Source organism: Mytilus californianus, unplaced genomic scaffold, assembly GCF_021869535.1.
Source record: "Mytilus californianus isolate M0D057914Y unplaced genomic scaffold, xbMytCali1.0.p SCAF_13, whole genome shotgun sequence".
Taxonomy (NCBI): domain Eukaryota; kingdom Metazoa; phylum Mollusca; class Bivalvia; order Mytilida; family Mytilidae; genus Mytilus; species Mytilus californianus.
Genome location: NW_026262615.1, coordinates 46,563,376 through 46,585,971, shown reverse-complemented (window position 1 = coordinate 46,585,971; position 22,596 = coordinate 46,563,376). Strand labels below are relative to the sequence as shown.

The following is a 22,596-nucleotide window of genomic DNA, read 5'->3' as shown; positions in this document are numbered from 1 at the left end:
TAATGTAACGTGTTCATAGAAACATTTTGTTTAATTAAACGATGTATTGTATCATTTGATTGCGCATGGGGAATAGTATTGTTAAACATAGAAAAAATCTTAAGTTTTATTTTTACTGCAAAATTGTCAAGAATGTATATAGTAAAATTAATGTCCATAAATGTATACTGACATATTACTGACGGGTAGTCCTTACGAATTAAAAATCTAGTTCTACATGAAAACACCGTCAATTACTTGTAAGCGTGACATTTTTATATTTTAACAAACTAACATTATAAGGACAAAATTTCACTTTACCTTATGACAATTTTAAATACAAAAGTGATATCCATGTACAAAATTTGAAAAGAACTACAACATTTATACACATATACGATGAAATAAATCATGTTTGGTAGAGTGTGTGAGTTATATGACACATTGCTTGTGTATCAGGTTCTAAATATAGATCCAAATTACATGTATGCGAGCTAGTTATTTAACTTTCAATTTATCTTTAATACTACACAATATGACAAAGTGAATCTGTAAAACCGGAAGTGGAAATATTGGAATGAGTCAATGTAGGCGTTCAACATTAATTACGTTTTAAAACATTGAATAATTGGTGTGCCGTTGCAATGGTGAGTTTCTTTTTAACATAATTACATGTTGATATCTAGGACAACTAATCGAGCATACTATCGTTGGGAAATTAGAAAGAAATAAAAGTTCAACTGCCTAGGAAAATCTGACCTGAGATACTTTGCCAAGCTTGCTATTCCCCGTTGGTCATATAGATAATAAAGCTCCTACAGTTTTCAGGTATTTATGTATCACTGCCTTTCAAATGTTCCTGGTGAAAATAAATCCAGAAATGCGCGTCGGATGCATGACATGCACATTGTGTGATTTTCATTCTATACATAATATTTTTTCCTTTGTACATAAGTCGGATGATAATAGACTTACATTATAAAAAATGTGTTCAATCTATCATTTTATTTTCATTTTAATTCTAGCTATTGGGTTTTACATGTGCCTGTCTGTTATATTCGCGTAAAAGTTTAAAGGCAAAGTTGGTTCATTGTAACTAGATAACTGCGTCAAAGATGACCTCGGATAGGTCCCAGTTATCGTAACGACGAATCCGTCCTAATGTTGACTTCCGAGAGCACCTTTAAAGGTGCAAAATTTGGAGCACTATATGCTAGCTATCTGGAACATTTTCTCCACGAAATGCTTTTTCATTAGCGTATCAAATATCATGAATATACCATCAGTGGTTACCATATCCTGACCGAGTCACAAACATAACACATTGACCGCACGCACATGCCTTGCCTTTGCGACTTCGTCCAGGAAGGACAAAAGTAGAACGTTATAGATTAACTTAACTTGACATGTTGAATCAAATAGAGTTAAAATGTGTAGTTAGTTAATAGCATTCAAACTCGTATCAATACCTAAAAATCTAATGGCAACCTGAAAACCTATGCGTTTGGTTACTTAACAGTAACAGAAACCGCATTGTACTGCTCTGACATAAACAGGGGAAGGCAAATACACAAGAGTAACTAAAACTTAAACACTATAATAAGCAATGAGTAAAACGACAAAACGCTTCAAGAGTGAAAAGATTTAATAAATGGATTGTATATTAGTAACTAACATTAGAAAATTACTGTTGACCATCAATTAAAAAATTAAAATACTTTACTTATGAGTAATTCAAACAGAGGACATTATAACGCAGAACCGCGTTCATATACGCAGGCGGATACCCAGTTGTAATTAAACAAAATAAATGGAACTTTTTGTTAGCGAAGGTAAAAAAGCCAAATTGGTATATTTGAATGTTTACATCTGTTTCTATGGGATTTAAAAGTTCAATAAAGGTGCATAATTTAGGATTTTATGCATCTTATTCACATGTTTTTACTTTTATTATAAATTGGACTTTCGGAATATTTGTTAACTTTTTATATTTTAGTATGCAGGTTGATTTGATAACATTAAAAATTCGCAGTACTAAAAAATGAAATATATGGGTCAAGTGAAATTCCTTTTCAATGAGTCATAACAACAGTGTAAGTGTGTTCGAATAACTTTACATATATGTTGGTTATCAAATTGTAAAACAATCTATGTGGACAATGTTTGGAAGTCTCAATTGACGTTACCCAGATATTTGAAATATTTACAGAATAACTAACTGCTAAATATTGCTGATTGTAACATTCTTTAAGAAACTTTATTGGAAATGGAGGATAGTGAGTGTACAGTATGAGACGCGTAGTCTGTAGACGAACCCAGTATCTTTCCAATCGAGTTCATCGGTTTTCTTGTGTTCTTGTTTTTTAATTGTGTCTTCTTACATGTTGTTGTGAAATTTGAAAATCGCCAAACAATTGTTGTCCCACACTTAAGCAATGCTAGCAAAATGTTAAAACACATTATCACTTTTGTTGCTATCACATACCGTGATCTCCCAGTGAAACAGAACACCAATTATTTCACATGTGAAATAAAGTCGATTATTTCCCTTCTTTGACGTCATGCAACAATAGGTGTTGTCAAGACATTGTCGATGACGTTGCATCAAAACAAATTACGAATGTATACAGTTATAGTTCCTTATGTTTTATACATTATTTCCATTAAAAAACAAAACAAATGTCAATGTAAGAAAAAGAATAACTTATCGAAGACTGGCCAACCGATATCAAAGAGATATTCAAACTCATAAGTCGAAAACAAACTGGCAATGCAATGGCAAAAAAGGAAAAATCATCAAAGAGACAGACAACGGTACACTGAACACAACATAGAAAACTAAACACTGAGCAACACAAACCCACCATAAACCGTGAGTGATGTCAGGTTATCCGGAAGGTTAATCGGATCATGTTTCAAATGTTCATAGACTAACTAATCGGGCAAAAAGTAAAACAACAAAAATTCTAAACTCCAAGGAAAATTAAACACGGAAAGTCCCTTAGCAATTGGCAAGTCAAAAGCGCAAACACATTAAACGAATGGAAAACAATTGTCATATTCATGACTTGGTATAGGCATTTTCGTATGTAGAAAATACCATATGAAGATGTGGTATGAGAGCTAATGAGACAAATATCCATAAACAATTATGAGTCAGAGTATGGCCTTCAACACGGAGCCGTGGTCAAATATAGTTTTAAAGCTAGTTAAACCTCACATTTGTATGACAGTCGCATACAATTCCATTTTATTGACAACAATGTGTGAACGAAACAAACAGACATAATAGGCATATATGTCAAAATTAGGGGTACATCAGTCACCATTATGTTATAAGCCCAATCACTATAAAAACAAACAAATATGTCGACAAAGAAAAAAAAAATGGCATATAGACAAAGCACATACGCAACATTGAAACACAAGAATACAAAAATTGACAACAGCACAACAACACAATGGCGGGATGTACAAGTACCGAGCCACATCTAAAGGATGTTACCAAAAAAGGACCAAACAGTGAACGTTAATAAATTACAAAAACAAATAAAATAAACACTTAATTAACACGTAATCAAGATGATAGACAACGTCAGTACATAGAATATAAACATCAAGACCATCATGTATTATTTGTGAAGTTGATACGGAATATTTATCAACAAGGTCTTGGTATCTTCCTATGTACTTTTTAAGAAAAAAAGACGAAACGAGACGTTCTTTGACATAACCCTGGTTCATAAAATTTTTCCTCAGACACTTCTAACGTTTTACAAAGTGAGTAGCAGCTACAAGATCTTGAATACCGAAAGAGTTGGGAAATGTATATCTCATTTGCAGATGAAGTTGGTATGATGCTACTATGCTAATAAGCGTCAAAGAGACAGACAACAGTACACTAAACACAACATACAAAACTAAACACTGAGCAACACAAACCGATACCATAAACCGTGAGAGATGTCAGGTTATCCGGAAGGGTAATCGGATCATGTTTCAAATGTTCATAGAGTAACTAATCGGGCAATACAAAATGTAAGAAGTAATCGATTAGCATTAGTTGACACGTTTAATAAAATAAAGGGCTGTGTGGTCAGTAGTGAGTTGATAAACTGATTCTCCGTATCTGTAACCAACACCAAAAGCAATGTTTAAATGTTTAAAATAAAATATTACATGTGTTGCAATGAAATACCATGATTTCCAATTGAAATGAAAACCGATGGCACATGTTAGATGCAAGCATTTTTTTTTACTATAATTGTGTTCAGATAGTAAAGGTGGTTTCTTGGTGTGGTTGATACATTATCTGATGTAGTATTAGTAGAAAATTTGTTACTAATAAATCCCAGTTGTCCAGTTTGTCAAGCAGTCTTATGTAATTGCTATAGTAATAATTCTCAATATCATAAAAGTCAGTTATTTACCTGAGCTCAAACAATTACGCCAACTTTAGTCAGAGACATTTAATATCGATACTCCGAATAGACTGCTTAATTTATTTATTTTATTTATTATACAATATATTTAGTTATTTTTATTTCTAGAATCACAATGGACACAAACTGTAGAAACCATCAGAATATGTATGGAATACGAAAAGTAACTTACTGGGAAAAATACGGCGTTAAACGTTTTCCTTATCGTGGAAAGCGCCGTTACACACCATTAATTTTCCAAGCTTCCGACGGAGGAATCACAATATCAAATAACGTTTTTGGACTGACAATTAGACAGTTTGAAGAAATGTATAAAGATTGTTTAGATAGGAAGAAAAAACAAGAACAGTGGATACTAAACCTTAGATATCCTGACAAATCTTCAAACGAATATTTAGAATACTTACAGATTTGTACCGACAGCAATAAAGGTAATCATTTCGTTTTCTCTACGATGTATTTATTGTTTTCCTAGAAAAAATGGTGTGCTTAAATAGTAGTTCTAGGATTGGTAAACCATACACTCGAAACAGAAAATTTTGTTTTTTAAGCATTATATGATCACATGAAACGAACGAAAAATACTGTGTTCATATGAAATGATCGTAAATCACGTATATTCGTCTCATAATAGCAAAAAGTTTTAACAAGAATAATGCGATAACCAAATTTATTGAAAAGCATTGCAACCAGATAGTTCAGACAATGTATATCAAATATGGCTAACTGTATATATGATTGGTGAAGACATCTATTCTGTTTTTAATAATCTAAATATTTAGATAACAGTGAATTTACTGAAAATGACCAGACGATTATTTTTTCCTTATTATGTTCAAATTGATGTGTTGAATACTTTACCTAAGATACCACAAGGACGAAATAGCCAACACGGTTGGTATTTTCCGTGGTTTGTAGTGTTATATCCGATACATGGCGTCAATTATCAGCGCTACATGAATACATGCATAATTAAAACTCACTAATTGCAATCTAATCCGATCAATTGCTAGCTATACATCTCAGTTGGATAACCTTTCCATGTATGAATGTCATTGTCTGGTTTTAAGAACAATGCTTTTTTTTATAGATCACTTACTTTGGCCTGGTAGTCACTTGAAGGAAAAATACTTATACGAACACCTAGTAAATACAGTTGGTACTGAACTAGATATCTGTACTAGACAAAGATTATTTATTATTGATGATACTGTAACAAACGGCCGCCACAGGCCGAGTAATTGTGGAAGGGTCTGTTGACAATTTTTAGGGCCCATTATGCTCTCTTCCGGAATATACTGCATCTTTGATTTCCTACCTCCGAAGACGAATGGATGCCAGGCAATACACTCATTATACTCCATATTCGGGTTGTAAAATAAAGTTCTAACGTATATTATATTTATTTACATATATATATATATATATACACAAATGCAGACGCCTTAGTTAGTAATAATTTTCGGGACATTTAGGTCACTCAGTGTGGTTGGGGATAACTGCCGCTACATTACTTTCCCTTAAAAATACTTCATCTTATCATAATGAAATAAAGTATATTAACCTGCTTGGCTTTTCTGTTTGGAATTGGTCTGGTAATGATAAACTTTCAAGAAGATGGTTAAGCTTACTAGTTAGGCTTGAGCTAACAAGTTATCCGCCATTTCACTGAGCAGAGCCCTATTTATACTCTTTTGAGATCCCTGAAAGCCAATCGAAAATAAGGGATCTGGCCAGGGATCCCTGAGGGCCAATGAGAACCCAGTCAGGACTGACAGGAAAATGTCCGACAAAATAGGGGCTTTACAGGAAAACCTGCACATTAAGAAATAATATACAAAATGGACATTAAAATGCCTGTCCATTAATTATCAAAGGGATGGGACTTAGTTTTAACTTTTCCTCTATTAAACTTTATAGTTAGAAGCTTAAATATTTGTAACTAGACTTGTTTCCAAGTTCTAGCAGTGCGTAGTACTAGCAGACGCCGGGAGTACTTATATTAAATTCCAGCGGTAAACTGGTTAACAATATAATTCCTATAAACTATTCTTTTACAGGTATAAACATTGAAGCTTTAATAAAATTATTAATACAATGCCTTATTTCTTACTCTTTAAGACTACTTTTGATATTTAAGGTATAACGATACAACGACAAAAATATTTCCTACTGCGGTCACATGATCAGTAAAATGGCTCTTCACAGAGAAACGAGAAACATGGTTTTGACCGATAGTAAAATCTTAAATATTTCCTTACTTAGACACTTTCAGGACTTATAATGGGTTGAAATATAATTTCAGGTATATGAATATTTGTGCCAGACACCTTACGATCTTTAAAAAATATGTTATCAAGTTAAACGAGTTTGGTAAACAAGTGGAAGGGGGCACTTGCCAAAAAAATGGAAAAAGTTAAAAGATACAAAAATTACAATATGTGCAGTTCAAATTAATGTTCATAAAGTCAATAATATTTTCTGTTGCAGGTTATCACCAAATAAAGTTTATATCCATCTGTAGTTGATTTCTTTCTTCTGTTGGCATGGTAAATTCCAGGTTGTGAAAATTATCAAATGTTATTTGTTCCAGTTATTACACTATCCCCTCCTTAGAAACGGAAATTCTCCTGAATTTCAAATATACAGTTAGTGTTTGACACATTATTTAGAAACAAAAAATATATATGACTTCCACTGTGATTTAAGGTTTTCTCCATTGACATGATAATTTAATTTCTATCTGCTATGGTAAAGGTAGTACGTTATTTTTACAATAGGCGTAACGAAATTTTGCTACGGTTGCAAATATCAATAATTTTGTCAGTTGACGTGTTTCTTAAGTCCCTTGTGGTGTACAGCTGGTCTACTATGCCTTGGAATTCAGGTTTGTCTTTATTGACGATTGTTCTGAGGATTTCATAATTGTAATACCGACATTTCCTTACTAGATTTTCTTTGTCTTTTATTTTCTGTTCTTTTGTGCCAGGAAGGGCCATGAAATTGTATTTATCTAACAAATCCGTTCTGTCTAGTTTTGGAAATTTCCCAGTGGAGTGATACTCCAACTGGGAAGCTGCAAATTCCCAGGCCAACAGCTTACGGTCTGGTGTTAGGGTTTCCCAATCCCTGGGTGGCCACTCCAAGTATGTTGTCCCAGTTGGTATTTTAATGGATGTTGATTTCCAATCCCTTCTGGCAGGTGGTATGGCTGGCATGGAACCCAGGGTTAGGATCTCCCTGGCCTTCATCTGGGTAGGGGTTTCCTCTGCGGCTGTCAAAATTGTTGAAGGTGGCAGGACCACTGGAAGTCTTGGTGTATCTTTGTGATGAACATTAGTTGTTGAAGGCTTGTTGGTTGAAGATTCTGACCTGGATGATGAATATGATGGCTTGGATGCGGAAGATGTGGGCTTGGTTGTCAAAGATGATGGTTTGGTTGTCAAAGATGATGGTTTGGTTATCAAAGCTGATGGTTTGGTTGTTGAAGCTGATGGTTTGGTTGTCAAAGATGATGGTTTGGTTATCAAAGATGATGGTTTGGTTATCAAAGCTGATGGTTTGGTGGTAGAAGAGGTTGACTTAGATGCAGATGACGGAGGCTTGGATGCAGATGATGTTGGCTCTGATGATGAGGATGTTAAAGATAGAGACTATAGGAAGTGGAGAGTTGTTTGGAGCCATGGTGGGTTTGGTCTTGGTGACTGATGATTTTGGTGTGGAGGAGAAGATGTCTGGTCGTCTTTCGATCCTGGTTATCAAGGCAGGAGATAGGTTTAGTGTGTCAGCACACATCTGTTGCTTGATATAAAATTCTTCTCCATAAACTGGTGATCCGCTTTGGGACATGGTGGAGATGTCGGTTGGCCTGATGGTATTGGCTTTCCTCTTTAATGCAGCGTAATACTTCTCCACCATTCTTATTACTGGGTCGATCTCTATCCGGTACCAGATCATCTCTTTGGATCTTACCATGAAGAGGGCAATCAGGGGTCCATCTGCGTTCATCTGAACGCTGTGGAGTGTGAGGACTGATGGCAACAGTGGGTCATACTCTTCCATGGATGCGTCATCTTCCAATCCTCTACCCAGCTCTGTCTCAATCTACGAATGGATTTGCATTTCCCCAACCAACTGGTGACGTTGCTCCGTGCCTGGACTGCAGTAGAACTTCCTTTTGGTGTTACCTTAGTGACCAATCTCCTGTAGTCCTCTGGGAATACACTGAACCAGTATCCATTGGCCTCGGACATGAAGTTTTTCTCTAACTTTGGTCCTATATCTGGGTGTTTCTCATCCATGTGGCACTTCAGGTCACTGATCCGTGAGAATCTCTTCTCATATGAGAAGCACCACAGACAAACAACAGATAGGCGGCCTCCATGTGTTCCCTTACTGGCTAAATGTCTTTTTAAAGTCTTCAGGTCAGGAAATTGTTGCTGACAAATCCAACATTCGTCTAGGTTCAGAGGTCTCATTCTGAAAGATATAGATTAGAACCGGATGGTAAGTTAGGGTGTTTACATGGTATTTTATTTTAGCATGGAACAGTAAGATATCTATTTCTTGGTTCTTGTGTCAACTTATGAAGTTAAAGTTTTCAATTGGTTATATATATATACATAAATATCTTCTTATACAGTCTCTCTTATGGCTAGGTATGGTTATTTTTCTTTAGGTAGGCAATCATGGTTTGTTATTTTGGTACTGGTCTCTCTTAGCAACTTCTGTGGCTGGTATACTTAGTGGTTTCTATGCGGTAGCAATTACATTTTTTTTTCAATTATCTCCCCTTAACTGTACACCATTTTTTTTTCTTATATTCATTACAAATATAAATCATGGAAAATAAATGGCTGGAACGACTGGAATCCTGGTAATAGGATGGTTTAACATCAGGGTTTTCGTTTTGTTTGTTTTTTTTTTTTTTCTGTTTACTAGTAATATGTATAATATAGCACTTCAGCTACTTCTCATTGGGAACTGGTAAATGATACAGGTATATATTATACATCTAAATATTTGTACACAAAGGTATTGCTAAGGTAAAGGATACTGGCAGTATATCCACACTGAGTACCTGGCTAAAAAGGAGGCTTGGACAGGACAGGCCTTTTATACACACAAAACTAATTCAGGTAAACAAGTGATATAACTTTATTTCTTTTGTCACATTTCAACACTGGTACAAGGATAACAATAGGGCTATCTTTATATATGGCATTGGTAAACTGATTATATGCATCATCAGCAGTCTCTCTGCTGACTGGACAAGACTTCTCTTCTTCATTTCTCTCCTACCTTCAGGAGTATTAAATATAACATAAGATATTTAGCGGAATTCCTAGGATGGCCAATCCCATAATTCCACTCTAAAAATAAAAGATTATCCACATGTATCCAATGAGTCTAGACGTCACAGGATCTATAATAAAAACATTTACTGGCAAGTGCGCATCGTCATCAGTAACTCTTCCTGTCTCTCGTCATAATACAAAATTAACAATAAACAGTATATACATATGTGTCAAATCTGCCAATTACTACAAGTTTCATTTCTCATCATTTTTTTTTCTACTTTAACCTTGTACCAGGTTGGTGGGTTTCTGCCCTTGTACGGTATTAGCCGGTCTATGTGGTAAACTTTTGCTGGTTGCCGTGGTGACTTTTTCACCATATATATCAGATCATCAATTTTCTTCAAAACTATGAAGGATCCTTTCCATTTAGGCAATAACTTTGAACAAACGCCAGGTTTCCTGGTTGGGTCGTGTAGCCATACAGGTTGTCCTACAATTAATTCTCTCTTCTTGGCACTTTGGTCATAATATTTTTTCTGATATTCCTGACTTCCTTTAAGGTGTTTTCTTGCATGGTCATGGGCTTTGATAAGGGAACTTTGGAGTAATTCTACATATTCATGGGGTTTAACTTTGTTTTCATTTTCTATTTCTGGTTCTGGGATAAAGGCTTGGACTGGAAGAGTTATCTCCCTTCCTAACATCATTTTATTTGGTGTTACACCTGTACTTGCATGTTTTGATGACCGGTACGCCATCAGCAACTGGGGTATAAACACATCCCAACAGTCTTGATGTTCTTGGCAATACATTTTAACCATGGATACTAATGTGCGATTAAATCTTTCCACAGAGCCATTTGCTTGTGGCCTCATACTGGTCGCTCTTGTTTTTTCTATTTGTAACAGGCTGCATACTTCTTTTAAAAGTTTTGACTCAAAATTCCGACCTTGGTCTGAGTATAGTTGGAGAGGTGTTCCAAATCTGCTTATAAATTCATTGGTTAGGGCCTGGGCCACTGTTTTTGCTTCTTGGTCTGGGAGAGGACATGCTTCTGTCCACTTAGTGAATAGATCTGATAGAACTAGTACAAATCTATTGTTGTTATTAGACATTGGGAGAGGACCAAGTATATCCATGGCAACTCGCTCCATGGGTTCACCAGTGAGTAATTTTCCCATAGGGGCCTTTCTTGCTTGTAGTTGCTTTTGGGCTGCACAGTTGTCACATCGTTTTATGTATTCGACAATGGTGTGTTTCATCGAGGGCCAATAAAAAATTTTCTGAATTCTATCTAAGGTTTTATCTATGCCTAAGTGACCTCCTGTTGGGATATCATGAAAATATCTGATAACTTCCTGTCTTTTTGGTGTTGGTACGATTAGTTGCAGAAATTCTTCTGTCTCGTTTTCGATCCATTTCCTGTAAAGAAGACCTTGATGTATTTCCAGTCGACCCCATTGTCTCCATAAGGTTTTTTAATAACTGCGGATTGATTGGAGATTTCATTCCACTCTGGGCGCTTTTTGTCTTCTATTCTCATCAAAATTTCAGATATCTCATGGTCATCTAATTGTGATTTTCTCAGTGTGGTTTGGTCCCAACCATCTATCACCAGGTCTTTAATTTTCATTAATCCTGCACTTGAATTAACCTGTCTGGATCTTGTTACAGCTCTGATTTGATTAAGTTGGGTGCATTGGGGGATTGCTGTCTCTTTGCTGTCTTCTTCAATATTTTGCACATTATTCTGGGTCTGTTGGTTTAGACAGGATGTACAAGGCACTCTGGATAGGGCATCTGCATTGGTATGTTTCAGGCCAGGGCGGTGAATAACATTCAGATCATAGGTACCTAGCTCCTGGAGCCATCTTGCAGTCTGTCCTGTGGGTTTCTTTAAATTTTTCATCCAACTAACTGCGGCATTGTCTGTTCTTAAAAGTACATTTTGACCGTATAGATATGAATGAAAATGTTTTAAAGCTAAAATGACTGCAAGGAGTTCTTTTCTAGTTACACAGTAAGATTGTTCAGGTCTTGATAAAGCTTTACTCATGTAAGCTATCACATGCTCCTTTCCTTCATGTTCTTGTGAAAGTACAGCACCAACAGCTTGTTGACTGGCATCAGTATCTAAAATAAAAGTTTGGCCTGGTACAGGATAAGCAAGAATGGGTGACGTTGTAAGTGCCACTTTCAGGGTCTGAAACGAGTCATTACACTCGTCCGTCCAGGTCAATTTTACCCCTTTCTCACATAATTTGTTTAATGGGCGGGCTATTTTGGCAAATCCTTCCACAAATCGTCTATAATATGATGCTAGGCCTAGGAAACTGCAAACTTGCTTGACAGTTTTGGGAACTGGCCAGTTTTTAACAGATTCTACCTTTCCTGGATCAGTGCTTATACCTTCTTCTGATACAATGTGACCTAGGAATTTTGCTTTCTTTTGGAAAAAACTACATTTTGAGGGCTTGAGTTTTAGATTGGCCTCTAAAAGGCGTTCAAAAACATGGTCAAGTCGCTTGACACATTCTTCAAACGTTGATCCAGGTACTATGATGTCGTCCATTTAAACTAAACATTCTCTCCATTGGAGACCCCTGAGGACATCTTCCATTAAACGCTGAAAGGTACTTGGGCTGTTACACAACCCAAATGGCATTACAGTGAATTGGTACAGGCCCTGACTGGTGGAAAAAGCTGTTTTCTCTCTGTCGGATTCCAAAAGCTCCACTTGCCAAAATCCTGAATTTAAGTCCATTGAATTATACAGTTTAGAGTTGGATAAAGCCTCCAAACAGTCATCTACTCGTCCTACCGGGTAAGAATCGACTCTGGATAAGTGATTGAGGGATCTGAAGTCCACACATACTCTTGTAGTTAGATCCGGCTTTGTTATTAAGACAAGAGGTGCACTCCAGGGGCTGTTTGAGGGCTTAATAATACCACGTTCTAACATTTTTGAAACTTCTGTCCTTTCTATTTCTCTCTTACCAATTGGTAGTCTCCTGGGTGGTACTCTAACAGGACGAGCATCTCCAGTATCAATGCTGTGTTTAATTTTATCAGTTCTTCCAATGTCTTCTGGGGACCTTGAGAATACATCTTGGAATTTATTCAGGAGTTCTGCAAGAGTCGTCTTTTCTATGGGTGTCAAATGTGTGCCACTTCTTGTCAAAAGGTCTTGGAGGTGCTCTGGTACCCCATTTTCATCATTTTCTAATTGCCTGCTTGGAATTATGTTAACGCCTGCACATCTGTCTTGTCTAAAATCAGGTAAAGCTACTACAGATTCACAAGTACCAAGCATGGTGTTAGGATAAAGCTTAACATCTGAATCACTGTAATTAACCACTTGGACGAACGGGTATTCATCGTTAGAATTTATTATACCACTAACTATAGAGATATTTTTCTCTTCGTATAAAAGATTACAGGGTTCTATTATAGCTATGCTAGTAACGTGCTCCTTGTTAGGTACATTAACAGGTAAGGTTATACTAGATTTTGATGGTACAACAACAGTATCTCTGGCTGAGACACGACAGGTCATTCTAAATTCTCCCCCTACCCAACATTTAATATCTGAATTTTCTGTTTGGAGTATATGAGATCTGTAGTCAATCTTTTTCACATGTTTAAGTAGGAAGTCTTGTCCTAAAATGGCATCAGGTGTGATATCACATACAATAAATTGGTGACGAAAGATGGCATCTCTTAAGGAAAACTCCAGATTTACCATTCCATATGTAGTTAAATTGGTCCCATTTACGTTTTGAAGACTGTAGACATCCTGTGGACTTTCAATATTGGGGAAATTAAAACTATTGGTTTTGATACCATTTGATAGGTATTCCTGATTTACATCTTGACTGGACTGGGAAATATCTTTATGAACTTGGTTTGATATAAGAGATACTGTAGAACCAGTATCTATCAGAAAATCTAGCTTATATCCAGAAATTGTACCATTTGTTTACAATCCATTGTCCCATTGGTCTAAATGTTTTCCTACTTGTATTACTCTGTCATTAAATTCAGCATTACTCTCTCTATCCATGTCAGACCCTTCTAACTCCGTCTGGCCCCGGTCTGGTGTGCTGACGGGTAACCGTTTCCCTGGTTCTGTTGGTTATTTCCACTTCTTTGTCCTTGATAACTAGGACTGTTTTTCGCCCAGTTTGAGTTTGGTGGGGAGGCTTGATTTGGTCCAGCTTGTCTCTTGTATAAGGGTCAATTCCTATAAAAGTGGTCAGGAGAGTTTCAGGTAAAACAAGTTCTTGGGCCTCTTTGAGGGGTCTGGCTACTGTTTGAACCATGTTCTAGTCTATCTATTCTGTTAATAAGTTGCTGTAGGATTGATTCTTTTTCTTTGCTTTGGACTGGTATGTCAGTATCTTGGGTGTTTAGGTAAGTCTTAGTGTCTGAAACTTGTCTTATATTTCCCCTTTTTCTACCATTAGGATCCCCCAAGAGAGTCTCATATCTCTCTATTAGGTCTACTGCTGCAGTAACTGAACGACAATCTTGATCTATACAACGACATTTCATCTCCAGGGAAATATTTTTAAACAATTGGTTAAGGGCAAGGACTTCTTGAGCCCTTGTATCTAGGTTACTGTATGCTTTTTGGGCCATTTGGCGTAAGTCATCTCCAAAATTTGAAATGGGCTCTTGAGGTTGTCTGGTTCTAGTTTCAAATCTTGAAAGCCATCTATTCTGATGTCTGGCATTTCCAAATCTCTGCTCAAGGGTTCTAACTAATAAACAATAGGATTTTTTCTCAGTACTAGTAAGGCTTATATAGAATGTCCTAGCTGGTCCCCGTAGGCTAGCAACAAGCAAAAGAACTTTTTCAGATTCTTTCCATCTTCCAAGGTCTGCACAGTTTTCAAAGTGTGAAATATATTCTCCCCAACTGTCCTTTCCATTGTAGGGCTCTGGTTTAATGGTAGTTCCACTTATATTTCCTCTTGGAAATTCTACCGGAATCTGGTTGTCAAAATCTGGATTGTTGCCACGGATATTTGGGTTTCTGTCTGGGAAATCTCTCTGGTTTGGTACAAGTGGGTATTCTTTACGGTAAAAATTCTCGCCAACGCCTCGGTATTCGTCTCTTATCGGTACGTCACCTTGACCTGCTTCGTCGTCGTCCCTGGCGGTACCGCTGCCACTCGGCCCTAGGTTCCGTCTGAACATGATTTCTCGGTCGGGAGATTCCTCTCGAGGTTTTAATAATTGGGGCGTCTCATTATCATCACATTCAAAGTCTGACATTTCTGCTGCTGCTTTATCAAAAAGATAACAAACATTACTTTGTGTTTGTTTTATAAAACTGATTACATACAGGGTTAAAATACGGTCGTTGAAACGTCCGCCTTAACTTTAATTTATAAATACAACGGTAACGGAACAACGCAAATTACGATAAAAATAACTGGAAACGTTATTTACATATTCCACCACACGTCGAAGCTAAAATAATCCCGAATTGGCTATGGGTACGATCACGGGATGTCTGGAAAAATTGACATCCCACTTCTGACACCAGTGTAACAAACCGCCGCCACAGGCCGAGTAATTGTGGAAGGGTCTGTTGACAATTTTTAGGGCCCATTATGCTCTCGTCCGGAATATACTGCATCTTTGATTTCCTACCTCCGAAGACGAATGGATGCCAGGCAATACACTCATTATACTCCATATTCGGGTTGTAAAATAAAGTTCTAACGTATATTATATTTATTTACATATATATATATATACACAAATGCAGACGCCTTAGTTAGTAATCATTTTCGGGACATTTAGGTCACTCAGTGTGGTTGGGGATAACTGCCGCTACATTACTTTCCCTTAAAAATACTTCATCTTATCATAATGAATTAAAGTATATTAACCTGCTTGGCTTTTCTGTTTGGAATTGGTCTGGTAATGATAAACTTTCAAGAAGATGGTTAAGCTTACTAGTTAGGCTTGAGCTAACAAGTTATCCGCCATTTCACTGAGCAGAGCCCTATTTATACTCTTTTGAGATCCCTGAAAGCCAATCGAAAATAAGGGATCTGGCCAGGGATCCCTGAGGGCCAATGAGAACCCAGTCAGGACTGACAGGAAAATGTCCGACAAAATAGGGGCTTTACAGGAAAACCTGCACATTAAGAAATAATATACAAAATGGACATTAAAATGCCTGTCCATTAATTATCAAAGGGATGGGACTTAGTTTTAACCTTTCCTTTATTAAACTTTATAGTTAGAAGCTTAAATATTTGTAACTAGACTTGTTTCCAAGTTCTAGCAGTGCGTAGTACTAGCAGACGCCGGGAGTACTTATATTAAATTCCAGCGGTAAACTGGTTAACAATATAATTCCTATAAACTATTCTTTTACAGGTATAAACATTGAAGCTTTAATAAAATTATTAATACAATGCCTTATTTCTTACTCTTAAAGACTACTTTTGATATTTAAGGTATAACGATACAACGACAAAAATATTTCCTACTGCGGTCACATGATCAGTAAAATGGCTCTTCACAGAGAAACGAGAAACATGGTTTTGACCGATAGTAAAATCTTAAATATTTCCTTACTTAGACACTTTCAGGACTTATAATGGGTTGAAATATAATTTCAGGTATATGAATATTTGTGCCAGACACCTTACGATCTTTAAAAAATATGTTATCAAGTTAAACGAGTTTGGTAAACAAGTGGAAGGGGGCACTTGCCAAAAAAATGGAAAAAGTTAAAAGATACAAAAATTACAATATGTGCAGTTCAAATTAATGTTCATAAAGTCAATAATATTTTCTGTTGCAGGTTATCACCAAATAAAGTTTATATCCATCTGTAGTTGATTTCTTTCTTCTGTTGGCATGGTAAATTCCAGGTTGTGAAAATTATTAAATGTTATTTGTTCCAGTTATTACAATACGATAAAACATGTTTCCCTTTTGCAATTCAAATTTCAAGTGGAAGTTTAGCAGAGGGACTAGATTTACCAGGCAGTGATGCAGATAAAATGATCGTCATATAAATTGTCAATGTGCTACGGAATGCGCGGGATATCAAACATCCATTACAATGTACTACACTGGTTATGGAAAGAGATATTGATCATCCTGGTTTTACTAGACTCAGATTGATAGCAGAGGAACATGATGATTATAATATAGGATATGAATTTCTTGAAAGTACTAGAGAGGGTGTATATGTATCAGTAAATGCTTTCGTCAATGAGATTAAAAAGACATTTCAACAGTCAATGGTACAATTATATTCACACGGCCCTTGTCTGTCAGATAAAGATCAGATTATGGACATTGCTTATTGCTTTCAAAGTGAATGTTTCCCTTTTCAAGCAATCCCATGGTCATTATGTCAAAGAAAACAATGGCCACCTAATAATGTTATTGAGATAATTATAAATAACGGATGTTTGTTAGTACCCATTGGACCCAAAGGTATCTCAGATACTCACTTATTATGTAAATTATCGTTCTCTGTGGCAGAAAAAACAACTTGTTCATTCGTTTAAGTTCACTCAATTCTTCTGTTACGGTCTTCTTAAACTAATATTAAAGCACATCATTAACACAATCGACGAAGTAAAAGATTTATTGCGTTCTTACATTCTTAAAACGGCTTTAATCTGGGTCTCGGATGAAGTTGATATTGAAACATTTCAATACCCAAAATTGTATATTTGTTTTTCTCATTGCATACATAAATTATTTGCATGGGTAAATAACTGTTAATTCCGAACTATTGTATACCTGCGCACAATATGTTCACCACGGTTAACAATGAAATACTACTACATGTACTCAAAAGCATATTATGAAGTGGAATTAATGAATTGATATACAATTTAGCTCCACTTAAAAAGGTTAATACTAAATTATCATGTACAAATAGTGATACTTCATTCATTAAGTTAGATTTCCCATTTCAGGTTGTTACAAGGTACTTCCAATTACTGAATCTCTATTAAAGTCTGAATCCTCAACATTTATTATTGATAAATGTAAATACCATTATGCAAAAACAAGTCAATATGCAGCTCAACTTCTTCCAACACCAACCACAAAAAGTGCAACGTACAACATGCACACATGTTATCAAAGACATTTACAAGACGGTATTAAGATAGATGCGATGTCGGGTTAGTTGCTATACGCATCGTATTATTATGTGACTGGACAGTACCAGGTTGCACTGAGACTAGCGGATTATGTATTATCAAAATGTACACCTGATATGGTATATATAGGCTTTCCATTGGACAAAGAAGATATACGTAAAAACAGACAGCATGCACATTACTCTAGTGCTTTCGATGCCAAGATGCAAATAGCAACGGTAAGCTGTGTTACATGTACGTACATGGAACGATCACCACTTATACCAGCAGAACTACAGTTAAAGGTTGGAAATACTATGCAATGTATACATTTTGTTTTGTACCACCAATTGTTATGACTCACTGTCTTAGATTTTTTTGTTATCATCATTTGTGTGATATTTTGAAACGACAACAGGTACTACTTAATTTTTTTTACTGTGAAAAATAGGCAATTTATTAAAGTGATTCATTTACCATACTTGGTGATTGTTACCAAATATCAGGTGACACGGATACAGTCTTTCAATGTTATTACGAAGCTTTGCAATGTGATCAACACAAATGTCCCTCAGTAGAGACAAGGAAATCAAAACTTCTAGACGTCTAATAAAATGTTATTGTTGAAGTGAACAAGTCTTATAGAGCCTCGCAATTTGAAAGGATGTTAGTTTCCTATTTATTTTAACACAATACGATAATTCATTGGTACGATAAACAAGAAAACATATCGTTTGTGTTTATCTTTGTTATGTGTTGGTATAGCTAAAGACAAGATAATTGGTCCAGCTTGTTCGTGCATATTGTTAGAAGAATTGTGGGTTTGATGATAAAAGCATAAATCTTTGCACAATTGTAGATATACTTACCGACTTTAGAAACGCAACACTCGATTTTTTTTTTTAGTTTTTCACTTTAAAATACACATGATGCATGGAATACTAAATTGAATATTAAGTTGATTCATTTTTTCATCGTCTAAGGTAAGATTGAAATTCGAAAGATGAATTAATTACGTCACGCTTAACGTTTAAATCTTGTGGTATGCAATAAAATCCTGGTTTTCTCTTAACTATTGGTCATGTCAATCGTCAAATAAACAGATGTAAAAAATTCCCAAATGATTGTCAGAAAGGTTAACCACTACTGTTGGGAATGTTTTTAGTCAAGTCGTCCCCTTCCTGATTTTGCCCATTTTCACCCACTTCAGTTTTTTTTTTGCAGTAATGAGGTTAACACTTAAACCATTGACAACAATTCTACAGTGGATAACGTGGTATTTCAGCATACGAGAAACATTGCTGATGTAAATTTTCCTGCCATAACATCCAACGACATGGTAACAAAATGACGTTGTAGCCGTTGTACTGTGCTGCAATTGACGTTGCCTAATTTGATTAAAATGACGTGACGTTAAACTACAGGTTTACCGGGTCCATAGGTGGTCACTAATGAGTTATGACTACCTGCTCTGAAGTTTTAGGGACCTACAAGTAATTTCATGGCGCGAAATTGCTTTCAAAAGAACGTGCACTAAATTCTGTCTGTAAATTTCGAATGATTTAATCTCAATTTTCATTTCTCAGTCGTTACAAAAAGGAAAAATCAACGGATTCAAGTTAATATTATCGAAGAAAAAAATCTCAAAAAAATCATGTATGCACTTCTAATTTCGCGTTAAGAAATTCGTGCGACGTCAAAATTCCACCATGTTTGATTGTCTGATGAAATTCAGGTATTGATTTTTCTATTCAAAAAGGAGTACGGGAAGCATTATAAGCAATGAAATGAATATAAGTCATGATTTGATGAAAAAAATAAACAAAACATGTGTTGCGTTTTTAAAGTCAGTCAGCATATATATATTTGGTAGTAAGTTTAAGCTATGGACCCACTCTGAAAAATCCAATATGCCGGCCGTTTAAAAAAATTTTCTGCCAATCAGTTCAAATTTCACAACCATATATAATATAAAGCAAATCATATTACAAAAAATCTTTTAAAACATATAAAATATATTCCAACTTTTCATTTTTTTTTAAATGACGGATCATTTCAAAATGCCCGCCAAAAAGGTGAAAATTAACAAAAACTTAGACAAGGCTTTGCTGATATTACTTCTATCGAATTACATTTTACAGTTTATACAATACTCTAGGGATTGTGTTACCATGATACATCGTTCCCGTTTGCAAGATGATTAAATAAAAGATACCGTAAATGAAAACATTCGTCGGTTTTCAGGCGCCATGATCATTTGTTTGACTGTTAAGTACCATTTTCGTCATACATGGTAATGGAGATTGATCGGGTTGGAAAAAAATCAATTACAGATTACAGGGAGAAAAAATGGAACAATACTTTGATATCTTTGATTTATATAATTTCAAGAAAACTTTTTCACCGTACGCTGAACTTGATTACAATGTTTGAAGTTAAAACTTACTCCCTATTCCCTTGAATTGACAAGTTCAATGTATCTGTTTAACATTTTTCAAGCATATGTCTGTGTTTCTACAGCGTATGTACATCATACACCCTACCTAACAAAATATATTGATTGTAACAGTTATCACATTTATCTAAGCCTTGGTATGAAAGGAATCCCAATCATTCAATTAAATTATTCATCCATTTTCAGCGATGTACTGACATAGACTTAATGCCAAACAAACGTATACAAGACGAAACGACACATTTATTTCAAGATGAGTTGAAATATTTCAGGACCGCCATAATGTGTTTTCAAGATGACATGAAATAGTTCACGACCTCCATAATTTGATTTCAAAACGATATACTAGTAAAATATTTCAGGACCTCAATAATTCATAATTGGTCAAAATTGCTTTACTTCGATAGGTTCTAAAATATTACAGGAATTCTTAAATATTAATGAAGATGCATCAAAATATATCTCATGACCTCAAAAATGCAAATTAAAGAATATCCTTAAATCGAATGGTGGAGGTTTTCGTCTCATATTTCTTAGCATAATCAAATGAATTATTTAGTCTTCAACTGGGCAATTTTGTTGGACACAGTCCGACCGGCTTAATAAACACATTCATTGATTTATATTGGTTACATTATATCACTTCTTACATTATTACCGGAATTGTATATTATCACTATTTGCACAATAATTGAATACAGTTGATTCATATCATTTCTATTAACAGAAAAACTCTTTAACTGCATGTTGATTTTCATTTAAACGTATAAAGGCCAAACGGATTCCCTGTACCTTTGACTTGAACTGACAAAGTCATTGTATCATGGTGAAATTGTTTTCAATTTATTATAAAATTACTTCCCTTTTACAACTTCGTTGATAATTTAGCTAAGATTGTCATATCTGGACAAACTATAAGTCAAAAACTACGAATGTTTAAATGACATGAAGTTTGTTTGAAACTTGCTTGGAAGCTCTGGATGGAAACATATTTCTAAATATGTATGCTGAATAGCAGACAATGCGCTAGTAATAGTCTCACAAGGGATGAATTTATACTTTTCATGTTATTCAACTGACTTCGTCGTCTGGTACTGCAAGTGTTGACTGAAATAATGTATATTTTAAGAATTACAGGTTCTTGATTTTAAACCAGCACACAAAGACTGTTACCAGCTAAAATATGTTTGTAAACGCTGAACAATTCCCCTTTTGTCATGGTCAGTGGTATAACAATTTAAGATAGAGCAAACGTTTCTAGTTCTAAGCTGCTCGACACGAATCACAAACAACAACTTACAAAAATAAAACTAAATATAACGGTTTTAGAGATCTTGCAGGTATTGAGAACGAGTTTTAAGCCAATAATGAAAAATACATCAATTATGAGACTTAGATACCGATCAGTACGCGTCCATTTACTTTCAGTCAATACATCAAAAACCGTGTGTAAAAAGACCTTTTGACTGCATATGATAAGTATTGACAATATGTAAGATCATACGATGTTATTACTGTTAAGCAAGGCATATTTAGTTATATTATAATTAATGTTTATACCGATAAAGACAACATACAGATATATTACTACAGTGTTAAATTAATAACCTTAAAGAATAAAATTTGTTCTTATAAGGATCAGTGAGTCTACACGGATCGTATTTTAATGTTTTAGCTCTGTAAATACCATCGAATGGGCCTTGGTAGCCGAGTGGTCTAGGAAGTCGAACTACTATATCATTAGCCTGTGAACACTTATATTGTTAATTCGAATCCCGCAAGTGGCAGATGCGCTCAACTCCAATCATAACTGACTAGAATTGTCAGTTTTCCTACCAAAAGTTGGTGATTCTCTCCGTGCACTGCGGCTTACTCCACTAACAAAAACTGACTGCCACGAAATAGCACAAAAGTGTTGAAAATTGCGTTTAATACCAATCAATCAATCAAAGGTAACATCCTACACCTAATAGGAAACAAAAGGCAAAAGAAAGGACATCTGAACTCAGACCTAACTTTAAAGGAAGATAACACTTGTTTTTGTCTGTCAGATACATGTGTTGTCTTAAACAGGTGACATTGGTTCAAAATTTAGCAAAAACATGTCAACTTTACATTATTGTATCAAACCAAGTTCAACAAAAATTAATTGCACTGAATAAAATTTTGTTTTCACGACCATATGTCGAAATTCTATAAAATCATAAACTTAACGTTCAATCCGCTTATTGATATTTTTTTTATTAATATTGATGCATCGATGCATTTGTTGTACTAAACTATGTTTT

At 35.3% G+C, this 22,596-nt stretch overlaps 1 protein-coding gene across 3 annotated transcripts in view; it reads left to right on the top strand.

Annotated features, from left to right (window-relative positions):
* Nucleotides 1–491: 491 nt before the first annotated feature.
* LOC127723767 (uncharacterized) overlaps nt 492–22,596 on the top strand; it is a 285,079-nt gene continuing 262,974 nt past the window's right edge. For 2 of the 3 annotated variants that reach the window (XM_052230515.1, XM_052230517.1), the window contains exon 1: nt 498–626. The gene's annotated coding sequence lies outside the window, so the exon portion shown is untranslated. Of the gene's footprint in view, nt 627–4,529; nt 4,853–5,511; nt 6,945–22,596 lie in introns of those variants that run through there. The other variant, XR_007992242.1, reaches the window with a different exon arrangement.